At 41.7% G+C, this 25,442-nt stretch overlaps 1 long non-coding RNA gene across 1 annotated transcript in view; it reads left to right on the top strand.

The window, feature by feature from the left end:
* Positions 1-3,833: 3,833 nt before the first annotated feature.
* Positions 3,834-25,442, top strand: part of LOC139229907 (uncharacterized) — a 56,611-nt gene continuing 35,002 nt past the window's right edge. Inside the window, exons 1-2 of the long non-coding RNA XR_011587854.1 lie at positions 3,834-3,923; positions 9,283-9,449. This is a non-coding gene — a long non-coding RNA (uncharacterized lncRNA). The remainder of the gene's footprint in view (positions 3,924-9,282; positions 9,450-25,442) is intronic.

The raw sequence follows: 25,442 nt of genomic DNA, 5'->3' as shown, positions 1-25,442 counted from the left end.
CCACACATTTGTTTACTGAAATTCAATTTCCTCATCAGCCTCGGTCAACGCACAGCCAACAATTTTAACTAAGTAGTCTATTGGTACATTTCTCAGAGGTCCCAGTGGAACTCTGAGTACGTTTCTCGTGCGTGCACTCTTTCTTTAAGACGTCTACGGTTTTTAATATGTCCTCCTTCTGTCAATGAAAGCTCTAATTTAATGGAGTTTTTCTGCCAACTGGACAGGAGTGATTTTTTTTTAGACTGTAGTGGAATTTTACTCATAATTTAAAATCTCAGTACATTTTTTTTTCTTTCAGCACCTATTTAGTACGTTACTTTTTTTTGTCTTTTCCATAACTAGAGAGAAGTCTGGCACTTAGGCTGTGGACTGCTTTTCGTTATCACAATTGTTCCAGCCTCAAGGTTGTGTTATTTAATATAATATTTTTTTTGAATCCTTTTGAATCCATCTCAGTTGTTTTGCTGTGCCTTCTCTGAAAGTTTTCTTTCGACAAGTAAGTGAGCATGTTAAATCCTTTTTTTAACCACCGGGACCATGTAATTTTTTCTTTTTTTTTTACTCAACAAACCTATCCTTTTTGCATTTCCTGGCTCCGTAACTTATCATCTGAATATACGTAATTCAATAAGGTTCACACTCTTAAACTTCCCACATACAGGACAACACTACGAAGGGTTAAAAAAACTTTCATTCTGTTTGAAAAAGTGGGTGGAGCTAAAACAAACCACAACTCCCCGGCTTTTTTTTACACAGTAAAAATCACACAAGCATGTCTCACTTAAAACAAACGTTCACAAGAGTCTCTTTTCTTTCCTATTAATTTTTGGATCCATGATTGATCATCTATCTCTATCTAGCTCGAACTATCCCTCCATTCCGTGTCGCCGCACGGATCTACTTGGGCCTCGAACCCACACATTCTAACCTATCATTCCAAGTCACCGCTTGGTTTGCATCACTGCGCAAGACTTACCTATTCTAACCTATCTTTCCAAGTCGCCACTTGGTTTGCGTCACCACGCAATACTTACCTATTCTAACCTATCTTTCCAAGTCGCCGCTTGGTTTGCGTCACCACGCAATACTTACCTATTCTAACCTATCTTTCCAAGTCACCGCTTGGTTTGCGTCACCGCGCAATTTCCCTATCTCTAACCCTATTCTAAGTTTGAAAGGTATTCACCAGATTGTCCTGGATCTCGTTCAGACACTACCTGAGAACCAGCGAGTGGCTAAACTTTCCTCAGACTTTTGAAACCGGGGGAAACTGGAGCAGTATTGAAATCATACTCACTCCAGTGGCCACTTTCCCCTCGTCTCGTCCAAGGCTATTCTTGCTCTTAATTCGGAAGTTTTCAACAGTCGTCCGTTGAGATCCCACCTCTGACACCAAATGTTGATTTTTGGATTCTTTTACCTCAATCTGGTTCAGCAAAATTACTGAAACTAATACCATTTGTGCTTTAAACAAAGCAAGCTTTTATTTAAAAAGCAAATCCCGATCGGGGACCTTATCAGACAGAAGGAATGCAACTCTGATAGAACGCACCCACTTCCTATGGACAAAGTGACGTTACATTGTAAAGGGACGACGGTTGTACATTTTCGGCAAAAGATAACAAGATAGGGCTAGAGTGACATCCTAGTCCAGTCTATCCCTTTTGATCCCTCTTTCCCTTTGTCAACTCATAAGCCGACCTAAGTATGGTCTGATTTTAAACAAAGACCTTCTGTTAATGTTTCAGGTTAATAACATGATTTAATAAGACCTTGCGATTTTTCTGCAAGCTGTGGGTCTTGTTTCAATATGTGTTAATGTTGTAACATTTCGCAGTCTCGAGTCTGAGATGTCATGGCTATTCCACCATGAATTCTTTGTTAGCTTATACTGTCGCTATACAATTCCCACGTTCTCAACTTCTCGACTTTATAATTTTTACACTGGGAGACTGGCGAGAAACGTCAGAGAGAGTCCCATTGAGTCAAATACGCACTGGTCCTGGGGAGTGGGGAGAAAGCTGAGAGAGAGTCCCAATCTACATCACTTTATCAATATTTACCTCAGTTTCTGTCTCTCATAATTAGATCCCGGGTAAATGATGGAGTGATAGAGAAAGGTCTACAGCAGGAAGTAAACATGCCTTACAGATTGAGGAACAACAGTACATGACCCATCTGTTGTGAAACCCTTATCCATGCCTTTGTTGCCTCGAGAGTTGACTATTCCTGGAATACTGCGTGCGGTTTTGGTTTCCATATTTAAGAATGCAGATCCTTGTTTTGGAGGCAGTTCAGAGAAGGTTCATTCGGTGGAGGAGGGGTTGACTTATGAGGAAAGGTTGAGTAGGTTGGGCCTCTACTCATTGGAATTCAGAAGAATGAGAGGTGATCATATCGAAACGTATAAGATGACGAGGGGGCTTGACAAGGTGGATGTAGAGAGGCTGTTTCCACTGATGGGGGAGACTAGAACTAGAGGGCATGATCTTAGAATAAGGGGCTGCCCATTTAGAACAGTGATGAGAAATTTCTTCTCTCAGAGGGTTGTAAATCTGGAATTCATTGTCTCAGAGAGCTGTGGAAGCTGAGACATTGAATAAATTTAAGACCGAAATATAGTTTCTAAAACGATAAGGCCTTATGGGGAGTGGGCAGGGAAGTGGAGCTGAGTCCATGATCAGATCAGCCATGATCTTATTAAATGCGGAGCAGGCACGAGGGGTTGTATGGCCTACTTCTGTTCCTATTTCTTATGTTCTTATTCCAACTTTCTCCTGGCCGTTCTCCATAAAGTTGCACTCATCCAAAACCCTGGTGCCCCTTTAATAACTCGTCTCAAATTAATGCCAGAGAATAACGTCAAATATTGTTTGGAGAAATTGCTGATCCGAGACTGAATCACTTTTGCATTATCAGAGTGGGGAAAGAAAAGGACACGGCCAGATAAAGTGGGTGAGCGTGTGTCTGCACATGCACAAGTGGAGAATTATGATTGTAAACAGCAGCTAAATCTATCAATTATATATTTATGGTGCTTTGAGATTGTAAGACATCAAATGAAAATGAAACAAAGCAATGTTATATATCCCCGACTTTGAAGGTACACAGTTTATATCATTCTACATTAGTGTTATTATCAGTGGAACAGTGGGAAATGTCCTCACCTCCTGCAGTGCTGATTGGTCAGGTGCTGACACCATGAGAGATATGGTCAATATATTCAAATAGAGCAGCAACCAGGTCACATCTCCTTGAACACACGGACAATGTCACTGCCCATAGAGACCAGAGGAATTACACCCAGCTATATATTGTGTATGTGGATAGATATATTTATAAAATTCCATAATTTAATATCACAACTCAACAAATCAAAAATATTAAACAAGATCTGTGAATAAAAATAATACAATACTGCCAGACTGTTTAAAACCGAGTGAAGGATCATTGAATCCATCAATGATCACCCGCTCCACATTTCCCTGCAGAATATTCCCTACCTCAGGAATAAGGCTGGTTTGGGCCTGCACTGTGAGTAAATCTCACCAATGGATGCTCCCATTGCGGGGTCTCGGCCGACGGGAGCCTCTCTGGAACTGGGTTGTGGAGATCAGCGGGACTCACTGGATGTCATTGGGCAGTTGTATGTATCACACCTGATGTGGAGAGTTGATCGTAACACTCGGGAAATGCTCGATCCCAGAGCTAACCGCTGTTGTACTGATGAGTGAGGAGAGACTGATATCATGTTTAACAAGGCAACGTCCTCCTTCTCATTTTAATATTTCCGTCTAACCCCCCTATTAATATATTTATTACAGAGCATCAGAAACTGGGAACGCCTGTCACCACCCTGGCTGAAGGTCCAAACAGGGGAGAAGATCTGACATCTTCAACAAGAATAAGAAAGGACACAGGTAGGTTATCATTCATTTCCATATCATTTCTGTCCTGACAAATTCCGTGCAAGAACCTGAGCTTACACAGGAAGAGGGAACAGGACAGGGACTGATTAGAAAAAGGGAAGTGAGTAACCATCCAGAGGGGCACTACACTCACAGGCAAAGTTCTCTCTAATTTATTTCTGTATTGAAAGGGTCACGAACTCCTTTGAGCGCAACCTTTTCATCCATGAGGCAATTTTACAACAACAGCAAAAAACGAACACTTAAAAGCATATATAGACCAATGCCATTTCGACCCCACTGTCTCAAATCATGAGACAGACAAGGTTCTATATGTGTTTAACATAACTTCCTGGCTTTTTAATTCTATTTCTCTTGAAATGAGCCCGAGTGCTTTATTGGCATTGTTATGCCTTTATAACCTGTGCTGCTACTTTTAATGATATGTGAATCTGTACCCCGAGATCACTTTGCATCTCTACTCCATTTAGATTCTTATTTTCCAAGTAGGTAGCCTCGTTATTCATCCGACCAAAATTTACCACCTCACACTTATATTGAATACATTTATCATGTATCTGCCCATTCTGCAAGGTTTTTATGGTCGAATTGATTAAGAGCTTTGGATTTGTGATGTGCAAACTTATTTGAAAAGAATACTTGTCAGAAATGAGTGATACAAAGGAACTGCATAACAATGCATTAACATAGAAATATAGAAAATAGATGCAGGAGTAGGCCATTCGGCCCTTCGAGCCTGCACCGCCAATCAATGAGTTCATGGCTGAACATGCAACTTCAGTTCCCCATTCCTGCTTTCTCGCCATACACCTTGATCCTCCTAGTAGTAAGGAATACATCTAATTCCTTTTTGAATTTATTTAGTGAATTGGCCTCAACAACTTTCTGTGGCAGAGAATTCCACAGGTTCACCACTCTGGGTGAAGAAGTTTCTCCTCATCTCGGTCATAAATGGCTTACCCTTATCCTTAGACTATGAACCCTGGTTCTGGACTTCCCCAACATTGGGAACATTCTTCCTGCATTTAACCTGTCTAAACCCGTCAGAAATTTAAACGTTTCTATGAGATCCCCTCTCATTCTTCTGAACTCCAATGAATACAAGCCCAGTTGATCTACTCTGCTTGATATGTCAGTCCGGCCATCCCGGGAATCAGTCTGGTGAACCTTCGCTCAATAGCAAGAATGTTCTTCCTCAAGTTAGGAGACCAAAACTGTACACAATACTCCAGGTGTAGCCTCACCAAGGCCCTGTACAACTGTAATAACTCTTCCCTGCTCCTGTACTCAAATCCCCTCACTATGAAGGCCAACATGCCATTTGTTTCTTAACCACCTGCTGCACCTGCATGCCAACATTCAATGACTGATGTACCATGACACTCAAGACTCGTTGCACATCCCCTTTTCCTAATCTGTCACCAATCAGATAATAACCTGTCTCTCTGTTTTTACAACCAATCCTCACATTCATCCACATTATAATTCATCTGCCATGCATTTGCCCACTCACCAACCTATTCAAGTCATTCTGCGGCCTCATAGCATCCTCCTCGCAGCTCACACTGCCACCCAAATTAGTGTCATCTGCAAATTTGGAGATACTACATTTAATCCCCTCATCTAAATCAGTAATTACAATGTAAACAGCTGGGGCCCCAGCACAGAACCTTACGGTACCCCAGTAGTCACTGCCTGCCATTCTGAAAAGTACCCATTTACTCCTACTCTTTGCTTCCTGTCTGCCAACCAGTTCTCAATCCACGTCAGTGCACTATCCCCAATCCCATGTGCTTTAATCTCTTGTGTGGGACCTTGTGAAAATCCTTCTGAAAGTTCAAATACACCACATCAACGGGTTCTCCCTTGTCCACTCTACTGGAAACATTCTCAAAAAATTCCAGAAGATTTGTCAAGCATGATTTCCCTTTCACAAATCCATGCTGACTTGGACCTATCTTGTCACCTTTTTCCAACTGCACTGCTTGACATCCTTATTAATTGATTCCATAATTTTACCCACTACTGATGTCAGGCTGACCGGTCTATATTTCCCTGTATACTCTCTCTCTCCTTTTTTAAAAAGTGGGGTTACATTGGCTACCGTCCACTCCATAGGAACTGATCCAGAGTCTATGGAATGTTGGAAAATGACTGTCAATGCATCCGCTATTTCCAAGGCCACCTCCTTAAGTACCCTGGGATGCAGACAATCAGGCCCTGGGGATTTATCGGCCCTCAATCCCATCAATTTCCCCAACACAATTTCCCGACTAATAAGGATTTCCCTCAGTTCCTCCTTCTTCCTAGACCCTCTGATCCCTTTTATATCCGGAAGGTTATTTGTGTCCTCCTTAGTGAATATTGAACCAAAGTACTTGTTCAATTGGTCTGCCATTTCTTTGTTCGCAGTTATGACTTCCCCTGATTCTGACTGCAGGGGACCTACGTTTGTCTTTACTAACCTTTTTCTCTTTACATATCTAAAGATGCTTTTACAGTCCATTTTAATGTTCCCTGCAAGCTTCCTCTCGTAGTCTATTTTCCCTGCCCTAATCAAACCCTTTGTCCTCCTCAGGGATGTCACTCAGTTACACAGTTATGCATCGACAAATAATCTAAAATCCGAAAGTGAGCTCAAAGAGGCATATCTATACATGCAATTAATATTAACTTAGAACTACTCAGCGTGTTAGCCCATCTCTCATGTCACTTTAGCAATGGCTGCACAAGCAGGAGGAGCACTGGCACGGGTTTATATGGCAAAGTGGAGGGCAGAGAAACCCAAAGCAAAAATCAAAAAGGGCCACATTACAGCCAAATTCTAAAGGGACAAAGTGTGTTAAAAAGACAAGCCTGAAGGTTCTGTACTTCAATGCAAGGAATAATCATAATAAGTTAGACAAATTAACTGCGCAGGCAGCTATTAACGGATATGATATAAATCGGATTACGGAGACATTGCTCCAGGGTGACCAAGGCTGGAAACTCAACATCCAGGGCTATTCAACATTCAGGAAGGATAGACAGAAAGGAAAATGAGGTGGGGTAGTATTGCTGGTTAAAGTGGAAATTAACTCAATAGTGAGGAAGGACATTAGCTTGGATGATCTGGAATCTGTAAGGGTAGAGCTGCGGAATACCAAAGGGCAGAAAACGCTCGTGGGAGTTGTGTACAGACCACCAAACAGTAGTAGTGAGGTTGGGGACAGCATCAAACAAGCAATTAAGGATGCATGCAATGAAGGTACAGCAGTTATCATGGGGGACTTTAATCTATATATAGATTGGGCGAACCAAACTGGTAGCAATACGGTGGAGGAGGATTTCCTGGAGTGTATTAGTGATGGTTTTCTAGGCCAAAATATCGAGGGACCAACTTGTGGGCTGGCCATTCTAGACTGGATGATGTGTAATGAGAAAGGACTAATTAGCAATCTTGTTGTACGAGGCCTCTTGGTGAAGCGTGACCATAATATGGTAGAATTCCTTATTAAGATGGAGAGTGACACAGTTAATTCAGAGACTACGGACCTGAACTTAAGGAAAGGTAACTTCGATGGTATGAGATGTAAATTGGCTAGAATAGCCTGGCGAATGATACTTAAAGGGTTGACGGTGGATAGGCAAGGTCAAACATTTAAAGATCACATGGATGAACTTCAACAATAGTACAACCTCATCTGGAATAAAAATAAAACGGGGAAGGTAGCTCAACCGTGGCTAACAAGGAAAATTAGGGATAGTGTTAAATCCAAAGGAAGAGACATGTAAATTAGACAGAAAAAACAGCAAACCTGAGGACTGGGAGAAATTTAGAATTCGGCAGTGGAAGTCAAAGGGTTTAATTAGAAGGGGGAAAATAGAGTATGAGAAGAAGCTTGCTGGGAACATAAAAACTGACTGCAAAAGCTTCTGTAGATATGTGAAGAGAAAAAGATTAGTGAAGACAAACGTAGGTCCCATGCAGTCAGAATCAGGTGAAATTATAATGGGGAATAAAGAAATGGCAGACCAGTTGAACAAATACTTTGGAACATCTTCACGAAGGAAGACACAAATAAACTTCCGGAAATACCAGGGGACCGATGGTCTTGCAAGAAGGAGGAACTGAAGGAAATCCTTATTAGTCAGGAAAATGTGTTAGGGAAATTCATGGGATTGAAGGCTGATAAGTCCCCAGGGCCTGATAGTCAGCATCCTAGAGTACTTAAGGTAGTGGCTGTAGAAATAGTGGATGCTTTGGTGATCACTTTCCAACAGTCTATTGACTCTGGATCAGTTCCTATGGACTGGAGGGTAGCTAATGTAACACCACTTTTTTTAAAAGGAGGGAGAGAGAAAACGGGGAATTATAGACTGGTTAGCCTGACATCAGTAGTGGGGAAAATGTTGGAATGAATTATTAAAGATGAAATAGCAGCGCATTTGGAAAATAGTGACAGGATTGGTCCAAGTCAGCATGGATTTATGAAAGAGAAATCATGGTTGGATCTCATAGAAACATATAAAATTCTGACGGGACTGGACAGGTTAGATGCAGGAAAAATGTTCCCAATGTTGGGGAAGTCCACAACCAGTGGTCACAGTCTAAGGATAAGTGGTAAGCCATTTAGGACTGAGATGAGGAGAAACCTCTTCACTCAGAGAGTTGTTAACTGTGGAATTCTTTACCGCAGTGATTTATTGATGCCAGTTCATTTGATATGGAGAGACAGCAGGAAAGGGGTACTGTGCCAAATGATCAGCCATGATCTTATTGAATGGTGGTGCAGGCTCGAAGGGCCGAATGGCCGACTCCTGCACCTATTTTCTATGTTTCTATGTATGTCCACATAAGTGATTAGAATATTAATCACAATGCAACCAGACAACCAACACATATATAGTGCCGTCGTTCTTTTCTTCACAGTATTATAAAGAATTGATCAAAAACGGCTATCCGTATTTCCAATTTCAAATACTTGGAAACATAGAAAATAGGTGCAGGAATAGGCAATTCGGCCCTTCGAGCCTGGAAACTTAAGATAGAATCTATCGTTATACAGCTAAGGAATAGGAAGGGAAACAGCACATTTCTTGGTGGGTTTTGCAGGCTATTGAGCAGTGGCGATGAGATAGAGGGTAGCAGGGGTGCTGCGTTGTGAGCAAACTCCTGGAAACTGTATTTCAAGGTTGAATTAGTCAACTTTGACAGATACAGGGGATGATCAGGGAATGCTGGAATCGATGAGCTGTAGATAAGTCGTGTTTGACAAATGTTTTTAAGAATAGATTGATGGAATGTGACACATGCGGTTTATATGAGTTTTCTGAAAGTGTGTGTTAATGAGGCCATTTGTGTTCACAGATCCAAACTCTACAATCACTGAGCTCTTAACAAAGTGCGACGATCACCAATTGTTCCAGTTGACAAAATTCTACCGAGACAGACAGGAACAAGCGATTGAAGAGGGAGTGGAGGGACTCAGTCTCTGGTTAACGGGCGAGGACCATTTCAGTGGATAAATTAATCATGTAAGTGGAAAGGACACAGAGTGAGTTTTGATTGTTCTAACATGATAGAGCTGACTGAATATCCTAGCATAGGAAGAAAGGAATTGCTCAATGAAAAAAGACCGAGCTGCGTGTAATTTACCATCTAACACTCTGATACTCTCATGCTACAATGATAATGGAGTTGGTGAAAACCCCATAGGTGGAGAGCTTTGACAACCATAGATCCAAAGTCACCTGTTCCTCCCCAGCATGTTGCATTACCACATGTCATATTGCAAATTACTCCTATGCTGCATCCCAAAATGTTATTTCTGAAATAAATCTCTCTCATTTGCCCTTTAAGGAATCAATAGGAATTGCGTCCACCATCTCCATGGAGAGCCTGTTCCCCAGAATGACCACTCCCTCACTGAAATATTGTTTCCACAGATTAGTTTAGAATTTACACTCCTTCAAGCGCTTCTACTCTACTGGGCAAAGTGAAGCAGCAATCGTATCACCTCTCGACCTATCTCTCCAGTGTGATATGACCAATTTACTTAATAGTTCCTCCTAATCCAACCCCTCATCCTCTCAATCATTGTGGTTGCTCTCTTGAACAGCTACGATAACCTTTGTACTGAGGCTACCAGAACAGTACACTGTATTGTAAGTGCAGTCACATCAATTATTTATAAAGTTGCAGGACTGACTCACTATTTCAGCTCAATATTAACCTATTTCTACACCCCAAGGTGTGATTTGTTTTAGTGCAATATCAGATCTTAGACTCGTAGATTGTTACAGAATAGAAACTGGCAAAATAGCAAAGAAATGTATCAAACAGCAAACAATGTGAATCTGAAACGATGCGAAGAGTTGACAATATCCAGAGGATACGGCAGTTTCTGTACAAAGGACGGGGAGAAATTCGGGTATATCTCTTGTGTGGACTGAAAGCAAATGGAAACCATGTTATTGGGACTGGGAAAAAGAGAGACCATGGCAACGTTGAGGGAAGGCAGCGAGCTGAGTGAGCAGGAAACTATTTAATAGCAAATCAGGGAACTTTTCGATTATCACAAATGCTCTGTGTTTAAACAAAAGACATTTAAAACGAAATAGCTCAAATAGTGAAATTGTCTGAAAACCAAACCGAGAAAACAACCCAAACAAAAAAAACTACAGAGAGGGAGAAAAACAGATCGTTCCCCATTGATTCTCTGCAAGTGTTTCTTTCCTTCCTGAGTCACCGAGTCTGAAGCCAACTTCCTGCCCACTGTCCATTACTGTTAATATCCCACCCAGTCTGATCCCAACCTTCTGCTCACGGCCCATTTCTGTTAATATCCCACCCAGTCTGATCCCAACCTCCTGCTCACTGCCCATTATCGTTATTATCCCACCCAGTCTAATCCCAACCTCCTGCTCACTGCCCATTACCGTTAATATTCCACCCCAGTCTAATCCCAACCTCCTGCTCACTGTCCATTATCGTTAATATCACACCCAGTCTAATCCCAACCCCCTGCTCACTGTCCATTACTTTTAAAATCCCACCCAGTCGATTCCCAATCTCCTGCTCACTGTCCATTACTGTTAATATCCCACTCAGTCTAATCCCAACCGCCTGCTCACTGCCCATTAAATTAATATCCCACCCAGTCTAATCCCAACCATCTGGTCACTGCCCATTACTGTTAATATTCCACCCTGTCGAATCCCAACCTCTTGCTCACTGTCCATTACCGTTAATTTCCCACCGTCTAATCCCAACCGTCTGTTCACTGCCCATTACTGTTAATATCCCACCCAGTCTAATCCCAACCTCTTGTGCACTGTCCATCACTGCTAATTTCCCATCCAGTCAAATCCCAACCTCCTGCATTGATTTGTTCATGCCTGACTAACCTTACTGTAATTTATGGGGAAGTGATTAAAGTAGTGGACCGCAGAATATCTATGATGGCATTTATATGGACTTCCAGAAGCCATTATTAAAAAATCAGCAGCAGGGCATTTGGAAAAGCATAATGCAGTCAGGCAGAGTTGGCACGGATTTATGAAAGGGAAGTCATGTTTGACAATCTGCTGGAATTCTTTGAGGATGTAATAAACTGAGTGGATAAAGGGGAACCAGTGGGTGTGTTGTACTTGGACTCCCAGAAGGCATTTGACAAGATGCCACATAAAAGTTTAATGCACAAGATAAAAGTTCACAGAGTTGGTGGTAATATATTAGCATGGATAGAGAATTGGCTAACTAACAGAAACAGGAAGTCGGGATAAATGGTTCATTTTCCGGTTGCCAATCAGTAACTATTGCAGTGCCGCAGGGATCAGTGCTGGGTCCTCAACAATGTATAATTTATATTAACGACTTGGAAGAAGAGACCGAGTGTAACGTAGCCAAGTTTGCTGATGGTGCAAAGTTGCGAGGAAAATCAATGTGTGAGGAAGACACAATAAACCTGCAAAAGGACATAGACAAGCTAAGTGAGTGGGTAAAAATTTGGCAGATGGAGTATAATGTTGGAAAATATAAGGTTTGGCAGAAAAAAATTGAAGAGCAAGTTATTATTTAAATGGAGAAATATTGCAAAGTGCTGCAGCACAACGGGGCCTGGAGGTCCTGGTGCATGAAACACAAAAGTTTAGCATGCAGGTACAGCAAGTGATCAGGAAGGGCAATGCAATGTTGACCTTTATTGCAAAGGGGCTGGAGTATAAAAGCAGGGAAGTCTTGCTACAGTTATACAGGGTGTTGGTGAGGCCACAACTGGAATACTGCGTGCAGTTTTGTTTTCCATATTTAAGAAAGGATATATTTGCTTTGGAGGCAGTTCATAGAAGGTTCACTAAGTTGATTCCGGTGATGAGGGGGTTGACTTGTAAGGAAAGGTTGAGTAGTTTGGGGCCTCTACTCATTGGAATTGAGAAATTTGAGAGGCGATCTTATTGAAACATATAAGATTATAAGGGTGCTTGACAAGGTTGATGCAGTGAGGATGTTTCCGCTGATAGGGGAGACTAGAACTAGAGGGCATCATCTTAGAATAATAGGCTGCCAATTTGAAACTGAGAAGAGGAGAAATTTCATCTCTGAGGGTTGTGGATCTGTGGAATTCGCTGCCTCAGAGAGCTGTGGAAGCTGGGACATTGAATAAATTTAAGACAGAAATAAACAGTTTCTTAACCGATAACGGAATTGGGGATTATGGGGAGCGGTCAGGGAAGTGGACCTGAGTCCATGATCGGATCAGCTATATTCGTATTAAATGGGAGAGCAGGCTCGAGGGGCCGTATGGCCTACTCCTGCTCCTATTTCTTGTGTCCTTATTTTATGAAGTCCAACATAAGAGACTGTTAACTAAGGTAGAAGCCCACGGAATTGAGAATGGTTAGGAAATAGGCTGAGTGGCAGGAGACAGGCAGTAGAGATCATACGTAGTTACTCAAATTGGCAGGATGTGACTAGTGGTGGCCCGAATGGATCTATGTTGGGGCCTCAACTATTCACAGTATTTATTAAAAATTTAGATGATGGCAGAGAAAGTCACATATCCAGATTCCCCGATGACAGAAAGATAGACGGTAGTGTAGATGGAAGTATAAATTTACAAAGGGATCTCTGGGTAAAACTGTGACAAATGGATTTCATTATAGGTCAAAGTGAGGTCAACCACTTCGGGCACAAGAAGAATTAGAACTGGGTACTTTCTAAATGGTAAGCTTAAAAACAGCACATATCCAAACAGACTTGGGTGTCCAGGTACGTAGATCATTAAAATGTCATGAACAGGTACAGAAAATAATCAAAAAGGCTAATGGGATGCTGGCCTTTATATCCAGAGAACTAGAATACAAGGGTGTGGAAGTTAAGTTGCAGCTTTACAAAACCCTGATTAGACTATACCTGGAGTACTGTGAGCAGTTCTGGTCACCACATCTTAGGAAGGAAATATTGGCTTTGGACAGAGTGCAGCGTAGGTTTACCAGAATGATACCTGGACTCCAAGACTTAAATTAAAGGATAGATTAACAAATTATGTTTGTGTTACTTCGAATTGGAAAGGTTAAAGGGTGATCTGATCGAAGTTTAATGTGTTAAAGGGAAGAGATAGGGTGGATAGAGAGAAATTATTTCTGCTGGATTGAGATTCTCGGAAATCTAGGTTGCATAGTTTAAAAATTAGGGTTTTGTATTGCTGCATCATACTTGTATTCTAGTCCTCAGATATAAAGACGAGCATTTCATTCGACTTTTTGATTATTTTCTGTACCTATGCATGGCCTTTCAGGAGTGATATTAGGAAACACCTATACACCTAAAGGGTGTTTGAAGTTTGGAACTCTTTTCTGCAAACGACAATTGATCCTAGATCAATTGTTATTTTTGAATCAAAGATTGATAGCTTTTTGTTAAATAAATATATTAAGGGATATGGGCCAAAGGCGGATTTATGAAGTTAGATCACAGATCAGCCATGGTCTCATTGAATAGCAGAACAGACTCGAAGGACTAAATCGCCTACCGCTGTTCTTGTGTTCCTATGCACCTACCCATTACCGTTAATATCCCACCGAGTCTAATCCCAACCTCCTGCTCACTGCCCATTACCGTTAACTTCCCACCCAGTCTAATCCCAACCTCCTGCTCACTGTCCATTACCGTTAATATCCCACCCAGTCTAATCCCAACCTCCTGCTCATTGTCCATTTCCTTTAATATCCCACCCAGTCTAATCCCAACGTCCTACTCACTGTCCATGACCGTTAATACCCCACCCAGTCTAATACCAAACTTCTGCTCATTAGGTGAGATATTAACGATAAAAGCTAGTTTCCAACAAAAATATGTAATGATCTATTATAATTGATCGACTTACATCTGCAACAGTTTTGGGGAATACATTATGCATCATAACCAGCACATACGGAAATACATTCTTCCCGTCTTGCCCGTAAATCTTGGAATTCACCTGAATGTGTACCCTCTGACCAAACAATGGAAACGATGTGTAAACATTTACTTCATCATAAGATTTCAGAATGTTGAAGTGTTTCATCAAATCGTCTCATAATCTTTTCAACTTTAGTTAAATGAGCCCATAATTCTCAAATTCCCTCCCTGACAGTAACTCCACATCCCTGGTATCATCCTAGTGGATCTACAGGATTGGTTTTCCAGTGTTTTCTATTTCCTTCGTACAATGGAGAGTCCACATCTGCACACAGCTGGGGAAATGACCTGCCCCTGTACTCTGGTTGTGGAACGTCACTGTCCAGGGGGAACATCAACAACTTGAGTTCATTCCGTCTACAATAACTGTTATCTAAAATTAGCAGATGGATTTCTGCTCCATTCTGGTTAACAAGAGAATGACTGAATGATGAAATATTAGCAGTTTTATATTTTTATATTCTTTCACTGTTTAGATTCAGTATTTTTTTACATGCTGCTGTTTCTTTAGTTTGAATTTTCACCAGTTAAATATTGGGAAGATTGAAGCCATCTTGTTCTACCCCCACCACAAACTCCGCCCCCTCACCACTTCATCCCCCTCCCCCGCCACTGTCTAAGGCTGAACCTGACTGTCCACAATCTCAGCGTACAACCTCAAGCTGAACTCCCGAAACCAAATACTCTCTATCATAAGGAGATAAATCTATCTCCTTTCCATTGTTTATCTCCACACCTTCCTCAACCCATCTGCTGCTGAACCCTCCTCCATTAACTCCAGACTTGTCTATTCCAGTCCTCCCCGGGCTGGTCTTCCACGTTGTATACTTGAAATCTTTAGCTATTCCAAGTTCTGATATGTGTACTTGTCCCTCCCCGGGTCACGCTCCAACATCACTCGTGTGTTCACTCACCATATTGATTCTCGGTCCTCGAATGCCTCCAATTTAAAATTCTTCAATCCCTTCATGGCCTTTCCTCTCCCTATCTCTGAAACCTCCTCCAGCTCGACGACCCTCCTGCGTCCCTAGAATTCTCTGTCCCTCTGACGGTGGCCTCTTGTGTATCACACGCCCGCTTCACACTGCTAGCAGTGGACGAGCATTCAATTGCCTCAGGCCCAAATCTCTGGAATTTAGTCGCTCTCACTAAACCCCTCTGTCTCTCCATTTTGCTCTCCCCCTTGAAATTGAGTTGGTTAACCCAACTCACGGTCCGTCCTACTAACATCTCGTCCTTTGTCTTGGGCCCATTGTCTGATTCTGCCTCTGAATCGCCTTGGGACATGTTTCATCATTAAAAGCCCCATATAAAATCAACATTGAGAGTCTAACATTTGCATTTAATGGGGTTACCGTCGTCGAATGCCCCACCATCAACATCCTGAGCATCTCCATTTATCAGAAACTTAACTGGACCAGCCACATAAGAACTGTGGTTACAAGAATACAGCAGTTACTGGTGTATCACCTCCAGATTCCCTAAAGCTTTCCCACCACCTACAAGGCACAGGTCAGGAGTGTGATGGAATAATCTCTGCTTGCCTGAATGGGTGCAGCTCCAACACTCAAAAATCGTGTCACCATCCAGGAAAAATCAGTCCGCTTGATGAGCATCCCATCCATCACCTTAAACATTCACTCCCTCTGCCACCGTGGCTGCAGTGTGTACCGTCTACAAGGTGCCTCTTCGACAGCAGCTCCCAGACCTGCCTAGATGTAGAAGGCAGTAGGCACAAGGGAACGCCATCACCTCCCAATCCCCCTCCATGTCATAAACCATCCTGATTTGGAAATATATCACCGTTCCTTCATCGTCTCTGGTTCAAAATTCTGGAGGCAGGCTATCTTAGATCTGGTACTGTGTAATGAGACAGGATTAATAAATGATCTGATAGTAAAGGATCCTCAAGGAAAGAACGACCATAGCATGGTTGAATTTCAAGTTCAGTTGGAGGGTGAGAAAGTTGGGTCTCAAACCAGTGTCCTGATCTTAAATAAAAGCCATTACAAAGGTATGAAGGCAGGTTGGTTCAAGTGAACTGAGAAAATTGATTACAGGGTAAGACGGTTGATGAGCAGTGGCAGACATGTAAGAAGATATTTCATAACCCTCAACAAAAATGTATCCAATGAGAAGGAAAGACTAAGCGAAGGGAGCACCATCCGTGGCTAACTAAGGAAGTAAAGGATACTATCAAATTAAAAACAATGGCAATGTTGCCAAAATTACTGGGAAGCCAGAGGATTGGGAGATATTTTTAAATCAATAAGAAAGAGAGAGAAGATGGAATATGAGAGTAACTATCAAGGAACATAAAAGCAGATAGTATATAAAAAGGAAGAGGGTAGCTAAAGTAAACATTGATCCCTCAGAGGATGAGACTGGGGAATAAATAATGGGAGACAGGGAAATGGCAGAGACTTTGAACAAATATTTTGTATCGTTCTTCAAGGTAGAAGACACTAAATACATCACAATGATAGATAATCAAGGGGATATAGGTAGGGGAAAGTTAAAATAATCACTATCACTAAAGAAAAAGTACTCAGTAAAACAATGGGATTAAAGTTGGACCTGATGGCCTACATCCTAGGGTTTTAAAAGAAGTGGCTGCATGGTTGCAATCTATCAAAATTTTCTGGAGTCTGGGGTGGTCCCAGCGGATTGGAAAACTGCAAATGTAACACCTCTATTTAAAAAAGGAGGGAAACAGAAAGCAGGAAACCCTTGACCAGTTAGCCGAATATCTGTGGTTGGGAAAATATTGGAGTTCATCATTGAGGAAGCCATAGCAGGACATTTAGACAAACATAATGCAGTCAAGCAGAGTCAGCATGGTTTTATGAAAGAGGAATCAAGTTTGACAAATTCGATGGAGTTCTTTGAGGATGTAATGAGCGGGGTGGATAAGGGGGAACCAGTGGATGTGGTGTATTTGGATTTCCAGAAGGCATTCTATAAGATGGCACATAAAAGGTTACTGCAGAAGATAAAAGTTCATGGGGTTGGGGTAATATATTCGAAAGGATGGAATATTTGGCTAACTAACAGAATACAGAGAGTCGGTATAAATGGGTCATTCGCTGCTTGGAAAACAGTAACTAGTGGGGTGCCGCAGCGATCAGTGCTGGGTCCTCATCTATTGATAATCTATATTAATGACTTGGATGAAGGGACCGAGTGTAATTTATCCAAGTTTGCTGCTGATACAAAGACGGGTGGGAAAGCAAATTGTGAGGAGGATACAACAATCTGCAAAGGGGTACAGACAAGCTAAGTGAGTGGGCAACAAATTGTCAGATGGATACAATGTTGGAAAATGTGAGGTTATTCACTGTGGTAGAAAAAATAGAAAAGGAAATTGCATCTTAAACGGAGAAAAATTGCAAACTGTTGCAGTACAGGGGGACCTGTGGATCCTTTTGCATGAAACACAAAGTTAGAATGCAGGCACAGCAAGTAATCAGGAAGGCTGTTCAGAGAAGGTTCATGAGGTTGATTCTGGAAATGAGGGGATTGACTTATGAAGGTAGGTTGGGCCTCTACTCATTGGAGTTCAGAAGACTGAGAGGTGATCTTATTGAAACATAAAAGATAATGTGGGGGCTGGACAAGGTGGATGCAGAGAGGCTATTTCCACTGATAGGGGAAACTGGAACTAGGGGACATAGTCTCAGAATAAGGGGTTATCCATTTAAAACTGAGATGAGGAAGAATTTCTTCTCTGTGTTGTATATCTATGGAACTCTCTGCCCCAGAGAGATGTGGAGGCTGGGTCATTGAATATATTTAAAGCGGAGATAGACAGATTTTTGAGCGATAAGGGAGTAAAGGGTTATGGGGAGTGGGCAGGGAAGTGGAGCTGAGTCCAAGATCAGATCAGCCATAAACTTATTGAATGGTGGAGCAAGCTCAATGGGCCAAATGGCCTACTCCTGCTTCTATTTCTTATGTGCTTATGTTCTTATGAGTGAGTGTGGAGCTCAGGACCACAAGGGCTGGGGATTGGTGAGTGAGTGTGGGGTTCAGGATCACAAGGGGCTTGTGATTGGTGAGTGAGTGTGGAGCTCAGGACCACAAGAGCTGGGGATTGGTGAGTGTGAAGCTAAAGACCACAAGGGGCTGGGGATTGGTGAGTGAGTGTGGGGCTCAGGACCACAAGGGCTGGGGATTGGTGAATGTGGAGCTCAGGACCACAAGGGGCTGGGGATAGGTGAGTGAGTGTGGAGCTCAGGACCACAAGGGGCTGGGGATTGGTGAGTGAGTGTGGAGCTCAGGACCACAAGGGTCTGGGGAATGAGCTGGGGATTGGATGGGGTTGGACAGGTGTGATTGATGCCCCAGCAGATGTGCAGGAAGGCTTAAAATAAGTAAATGCTATCCAGAATAAATAAATATAATCGATACACTTTATTTTTGTAAATAAAATTTGTCTGTCTGTCTGTAACTCGAGACAAGTGGAGTGGAATAAAATGAATGGAACGATCCCACAGCATATTTTGCTCTGAAAACACACCACATACATTGCCGAATAAAGCCCTGTCCAGAAATAAATGAAATAGATTGATTACTCTGAAAATAATAACAATATAATATATATATGCTTTGTTTTCTCTTTGGTTGTGTCGTGAATTAAATGGCAAATAAGATACCACAGCAGGATATGCTCTGAAACACCCACAAACATTCCCCGTTAATGTCCAGTCCAGGAAAAAATCAAATGACTTCATATATATGTGTAGCTTTGCTTGTTACGAAAGCCTTGAATGAAAGGCCAAGAAAGATCCCACAGCAGTGCAGTCTGGAATGAAATCAGTCTGATCCAATGGGGTATACTCTTTATTTTTACAGACATGATATGCAGCAACAATGCACACGGCAGGTAAGTTGAACACAGACAAGCCCTGCTTACACACCAGCTTTTGCTGTCTCTCTGTGTCTCTCACGCACACACACACACACACACACACACACAGGCCAGCCTGTAAAATAGCCACACAGCACTGTCAGCAGTGAAATAGCGTTGATTTGTCGCACTGCTCCAATGTGCTTGGCAGTTTAAAAACAAAAAGACACTTTTCAGTATCTTACCTTTTCACTTTTCAGCCTACAGAAACAGGCTTTCCATCCTGCATCAAAAGCAAAATACTGCGGATGCTGGAAATCAGAAATATATACATAAAATGCTGGAAATACTCAGCAGGTCAGGCAGCATCTGTGGAGCATGAGAAAGAGAAAGAGAGTTAACGTTTCAGCTCGATGACCTGTCTTCAGATTCTGGCAAGGTTCTGACAAAAGGTCAATGACCTGAAACGTTAAATTTGTTTCTCTCTCTCCCCACAGATGCTGCCTGAGCTGCTGAGTATTTCCAGCATTTTCTGCTCTGCACATTGTCTTGATTCCATGTGTCTCTCTCACTGCTTGTCATGATTTAAGTGGAATAAAAAGAATGTAAAGATCCCATACAGCTTTTACTGTCAGACACTCCACTAGCACATTTTTCAGTTTCTCACTGACTGCCTGACTGTCTTGAAGTGAAACAAAGTGATACACAGCAGCTTTACATGTGGACCAGGCCAGAATGAAATCAATAGGGGTTAATACAACAACAGCTAATAAGACAGCAGACCACATCTCACACAAACACAACATTTTACTCTCTCACATAGAGGGCTGCCAACAGAGGGATAACTCTCATTTTGGAAGTTTAAAACCAAAAATACACTTTTCAGTATCTTATTGTTTCACTTTGTGGCCTACAGAAATAGGCTTTCTATTCTGCACCTTGCCTTTTGATTTCATGGCTCTCTCTCACTGACTGTCCGTCCGTTTGTCACTCACTCACATCTTCGGATTGGAAGTGATCATTCGCCTTAACTTCAGAAATTCAGCCCCTTCTCTGCCCCTTATACTACTATGATCCAGTCTATATTAGGATTGTTTGTTCCCCAATAATACTACTCCACGTCTTGCACCCCTAATTTTGCTGAAAATTTGCTCGTCCATATATCTCCCTCTATTTGACTGTCTATAGAAAACACATCAGGTGATCATCCCCAAGCTAAATATAGGGCCCCTTACATTGTGTTATTCGGAGGGAAAGAATTCCTCCAGCATAGAGTTAAGGCTCAAGCCAGAGTGAGAGACCAGTTTGGAGTGCTTTAGACTTGCCGAGCTCATGTAACCCATCAATGAGGCTGCGACAACTAATTTTGTTCTGAACTTCAAAAAGTACCAGGCCTGTTAACTCAATCACTTCTAATCCCACTTTCCACTCCGGCCCCAGCGCCACTGGATGGTCGCTAGTTTCTCGTTACTGATTTGACGTTCACGGGTTTGAACCTCACGCAGTGGACAGCAGGTGCCTGGAGCGAGCGCCTCAGGTTCGCCAGACCAGTAGACAGAGGTGCTGACGCTACTTAAATTATATCCATTTTCCCTTTGCGGAGAATGGGCCGAGTACACCCGATGGTCCAATACTCCAAATGTAATGAGTCTGAAGCGATCAGAAGGAGCAGAAATCTCAGATCCAAACCAAGGCATTAAGCTCCGATCATTTTGTAAGGAGACAGGAATTGCTGCATTAAGTGGTGCCTTTACCCAAAGAGTCGCTGAAAGAAGCAGCGTAAAAGAAGAACTTAGACCACGAAGGTAGCACCCAAATTTACTCAACTAATCCGGATGTAGCTCTGGAACAAAGGAGGTTTGATTTGCAAGGTGAGCAGTGAGCATGCGTGACAACAGGAGAGGGTGCTCAATGTGGTGACATCATTGGTTTACACGAATCCTGTATCGGTTTATAGCACAGGAGGCCATTCGGTCCATCGTGCCGACCGAAAAGAGCTATCCATTCTAATCCGACTTAGAACATGGAGCAGGAGTAAGCCATACAGCCCCTCGATGCTGCTCCGCCATTTAGTACGTACATGGCTGATCCAATCATGGACTTAATTCCACTTCCTTGCCAGCTCTCCATACATCCTTATTCCCTTATCGTTTATGGAACTGTCTATTTCGGTCTTATATTAATGTCCTAGCTTCCACAGCTCTGAGGCAGCGAATTCCACAGATCCACAACCCTTAAGAAATTTCTCAACTCAGTTTTAAATGGAGGAGGGGGACACTTATTCTAAGTTAATGCCCTCTAGTTCTAGTCTCCCCAATCGGTGAAAACTTCGTCTCTGCATTCATCTTGTCAAACCCACTCAATTCCCAGCTCTTGGTCCGTAGCCTTGTCGGTTCAGCAAGTGCACATCCAAACACATGAATTGAGGTTTTATGCCTCTACCGCCCTCAGGTAGCGAGTTCCAAACCCGCACCACTCTTTGGGTGAAACAACGTTCTCCTAATACTCGTACCAATTACTTTAAATCTATGCATCCTGGTTATTGACCTCTCTGCCAAGGGAAGTAGGTCCTTCCTGTCCATTTAATATAGGCCCCACAGTTATATACAAGTCCAGCTATCCTCCTTCCAAAGAAACCAACCCCAGCCATCTAATCTTTCCTCAGCTAAAATTCTCCAGTCCTGGCAACATCCTCGTAAATCTCATCTGTACCCTCCATTGCAATTTCCTGTAATGCAGTGACCAGAACCAAGATCATAAGCGTTATGTATTTAACCCTTGGCAACCTGCATCACACCACCACCAGAGGGCCGATTTGTTGGAGTCCCAAGGGATCTCATCATCCCTTGTGCGCATTCTGTATAAGCAGGCTTCCCACGCTGTACCTGCACTCTGGACTCCAATTAAAAACGGAGCCAAAATCATTTACACATTGCATACATTACACCATTTTATGAGCAGAACATAATAGGAAGAGTAGGCCATACGGACCCTCGAGCCTGCTGCGCCATTCAATATCATGACTGATCTTATGCAGTGCGCTAGCTGTGGGGGTGGGGGCAGGGGGTGGAGGGGGAAATCTTTTCCCTGGTCCCCATCAGAAACACAACATTGTCAAAAGCAGAGGTTGCCATAAGAGCCTTGCCTTTGTACCGCTGGTCCGATCCTTTGTCAAACTACAGTTAGGTCATAGGGGAAACTGGATACTGAAGGAACAAGCCAGTTCAGGCCGACATGTTGGTTGCAACTTACTTGAGAACTGTGGGAGTTCGAGGCACCATCACCTAGGGGCTGCAGGGGATCGTCACATGACCTCTATCGCCCGATTGTTGGTCTGTAGCAATTCAGCTGAGGGCAATTAATTTAGCAAAGTCATCTTTAGATAATCATCTGCCCGGTGTAAAAAGGAAGCGTTACATGGAGAAAGTGAAAGACGTTTGGTATTAATACAAAATCACGGCAATACCCGGATGGTATTCATGGTTAGTACGGGCTGAGTTTTAACTATGTGGATGAGAGCGTCCACTATTAAGAACGGTATTTATTTTCCGGGCAAATTACGGTGGAATCTGGACAACAAGCAACTGGACGTAGGAGAAATAACTGCCATTATCAACCGGTCCTCAAAGGATACACCAAATTAGACAGATGGTAGAATCCAGGACGATTTGTGGCTCAGGTAAAATTGGCAATTGACCGCAGACCCTCTGCTCCAGGGATGTAATTGGGTACAACTAGGGAATGGAAAGAATGAATGAATGAATCACTGAATGAATGAAAGGATAAATCAATAATCAGTACAGATACTAGAGAAATATCAGCTCTATAATCAGTACAGATACTGTCAGCAATATCAGCTCCATAATCAGTAAAGACATTATCACTAATATCAGATCCAAAATCAGCACAGATATTATCAGTCATATCAGCTCTATAATCAGTACAGATACTATCATTAATATCAGCTCCATAATCAGTACAGATACTGTCAGTAATATCAGCTCTATAATCAGTACAGATACTGTCAGTAATGTCAGCTCCATAATCAGTACAGATACTATCAGCTCTATAATCAGTACAGATACTGTCAATAATGTCAGATCTATAATCAATGCAAACATTATCAGTAATATCAGCTCCTTAATCAGCACAGATACTGTGAGTAATATCAGCTCCATAATCAGTACAGATACTGTCAGTAATATCAGCTCCATAATCAGTACAGATACTGTGAGTAATATCGGCTCTATCTTCAGTACAAATACTGTCAGTAATATCAGCTCTATAAACAGCACAGATACTGTCAGTAATATCAGCTCTAAAATCAATGCAAATATTATCAGTAATATCAGCTCCATAATCAGCACAGATACTGTGAGTAATATCAGCTCCATAATCAGTACAGATGCTGTGAGTAATATCAGCTCTATATTCAGTACAGATACTGTCAGTAATATCAGCTCTAAAATCAGTACAGATACTGTCAGTAATTTCAGCTCTATAATCAGTACAGATACTGTTAGTAATATCAGCTCTATAATCAATGCAAATATTATCAGTAATATCAGCTCCATAATCAGCACAGATACTGTGAGTAATATCAGCTCCATAATCAGTACAGATACTGTGAGTAATATCAGCTCAATATTCAGTACAAATACTGACAGTAATGCCAGCTCTATAATAAGTACAGATACTGTCAATAATGTCAGCTCTATAATCAGTACAGATACTGGCAGTAATATCAGCTCCATAATCAGTACAGATACTGTGAGTAAATCAGCTCTATATTCAGTACAGATACTGTCAGTAATATCAACTCTATAACAAGTACAGATATTGTCAGCTCCATAACCAGCACAGATACTGTCATTAATGTCAGCTCTATAATCAATGCAAATATTATCAGTAATATCAGTTCCATAATCGGCACAGATACTGTCAGTAATATCAGCTCGATAATCAGTACAGATACTCTCAGTAATATACGCTCTATAATCAGTACAAATCCTGTCAGTGATCTCAGCTCTAGATTCAGTACAGATGCTGTCAGTAATATCAGCTCTATAATCAATGCAAATATTACCAGTAAAATCAGCTCCATAATCAGCACGAATACTGTGAGTAATATCAGCTCCATAATCAGTACAGATACTGTCAGTAATACCAGCTCTATAATATGTACAGATACTGACAGTACTGTCAGCTCTATAATCAGTACAGATACTGTCAGTAATATCAGCTCTATATTCAGTACAGATACTGTCAGTAAAGTCAGCTCGAAAATCAGTACAGATACTGTCAGTAATATCAGCTCTATAATCAGTACAGATACTGTCAGTAATATCAGCTCTATAACCAGTACAGATATTGTCAGCTCCATAACCAGCACAGATACTGTCATTAATGTCAGCTCTATAATCAATGCAAATATTATCAGTAATATCAGCTCCATAATTAGCAAAGATACTGTGGGTAATATCAGCTCTATAATCAGTACAGATACTGTCAGTAATGTCAGCTCTATAATCACTCCATATACTGTCAGTAATATCAGCTCTACAATCAGTACAGATACTGTTAGTAATGTCAGCTCGAAAATCAATACAGATACTGTCAGTAATATCAGCTCCATAATCAATGCAAATATTATCAGGAATATCAGCTCCATAATCAACACAGATACTGTGAGTAATATCAGCTCCATAATCAGTACAGATACTGTGAGTAATATCTGCTCTATATTCAGTACAGATACTGACAGTTATGTCAGCTCTATAATCAGTACAGATACTGTGAGTAATATCTGCTCTATATTCAGTACAGATACTGACAGTTATGTCAGCTCTATAATCAGTACAGATACTGTCAGTAATGTCAGCTCTTTAATTAGTACAGATACTGGCAGTAATATCTGCTCCATAATCAGTCCAGATACTGTGAGTAATATCAGCTCAATATTCAGTACAGATACTGTGAGTAATATCAGCTCTATAATCAGTACAGATACTGTCAGTAATATCAGCTCCATAATCAATGCAAATATTAACAGTAATATCAACTCCATAATCAGCACAGATATTGTGAGTAATATCAGCTCCATAATCAGTACAGATACTGTGAGTAATATCAGCTCTATATTCAGTACAGATACTGATAGTAATGTCAGCTCTATATTCATTACAGATACTGTGAGTAATATCAGCTCTATATTCAGTAC

The sequence above is a fragment of the Pristiophorus japonicus genome, chromosome 19, assembly GCF_044704955.1.
Source record: "Pristiophorus japonicus isolate sPriJap1 chromosome 19, sPriJap1.hap1, whole genome shotgun sequence".
Classification (NCBI taxonomy): Eukaryota; Metazoa; Chordata; class Chondrichthyes; family Pristiophoridae; genus Pristiophorus; species Pristiophorus japonicus.
Note: the sequence above shows the minus strand (reverse complement) of the source record. Positions and strands in the feature narration are given on the sequence as shown.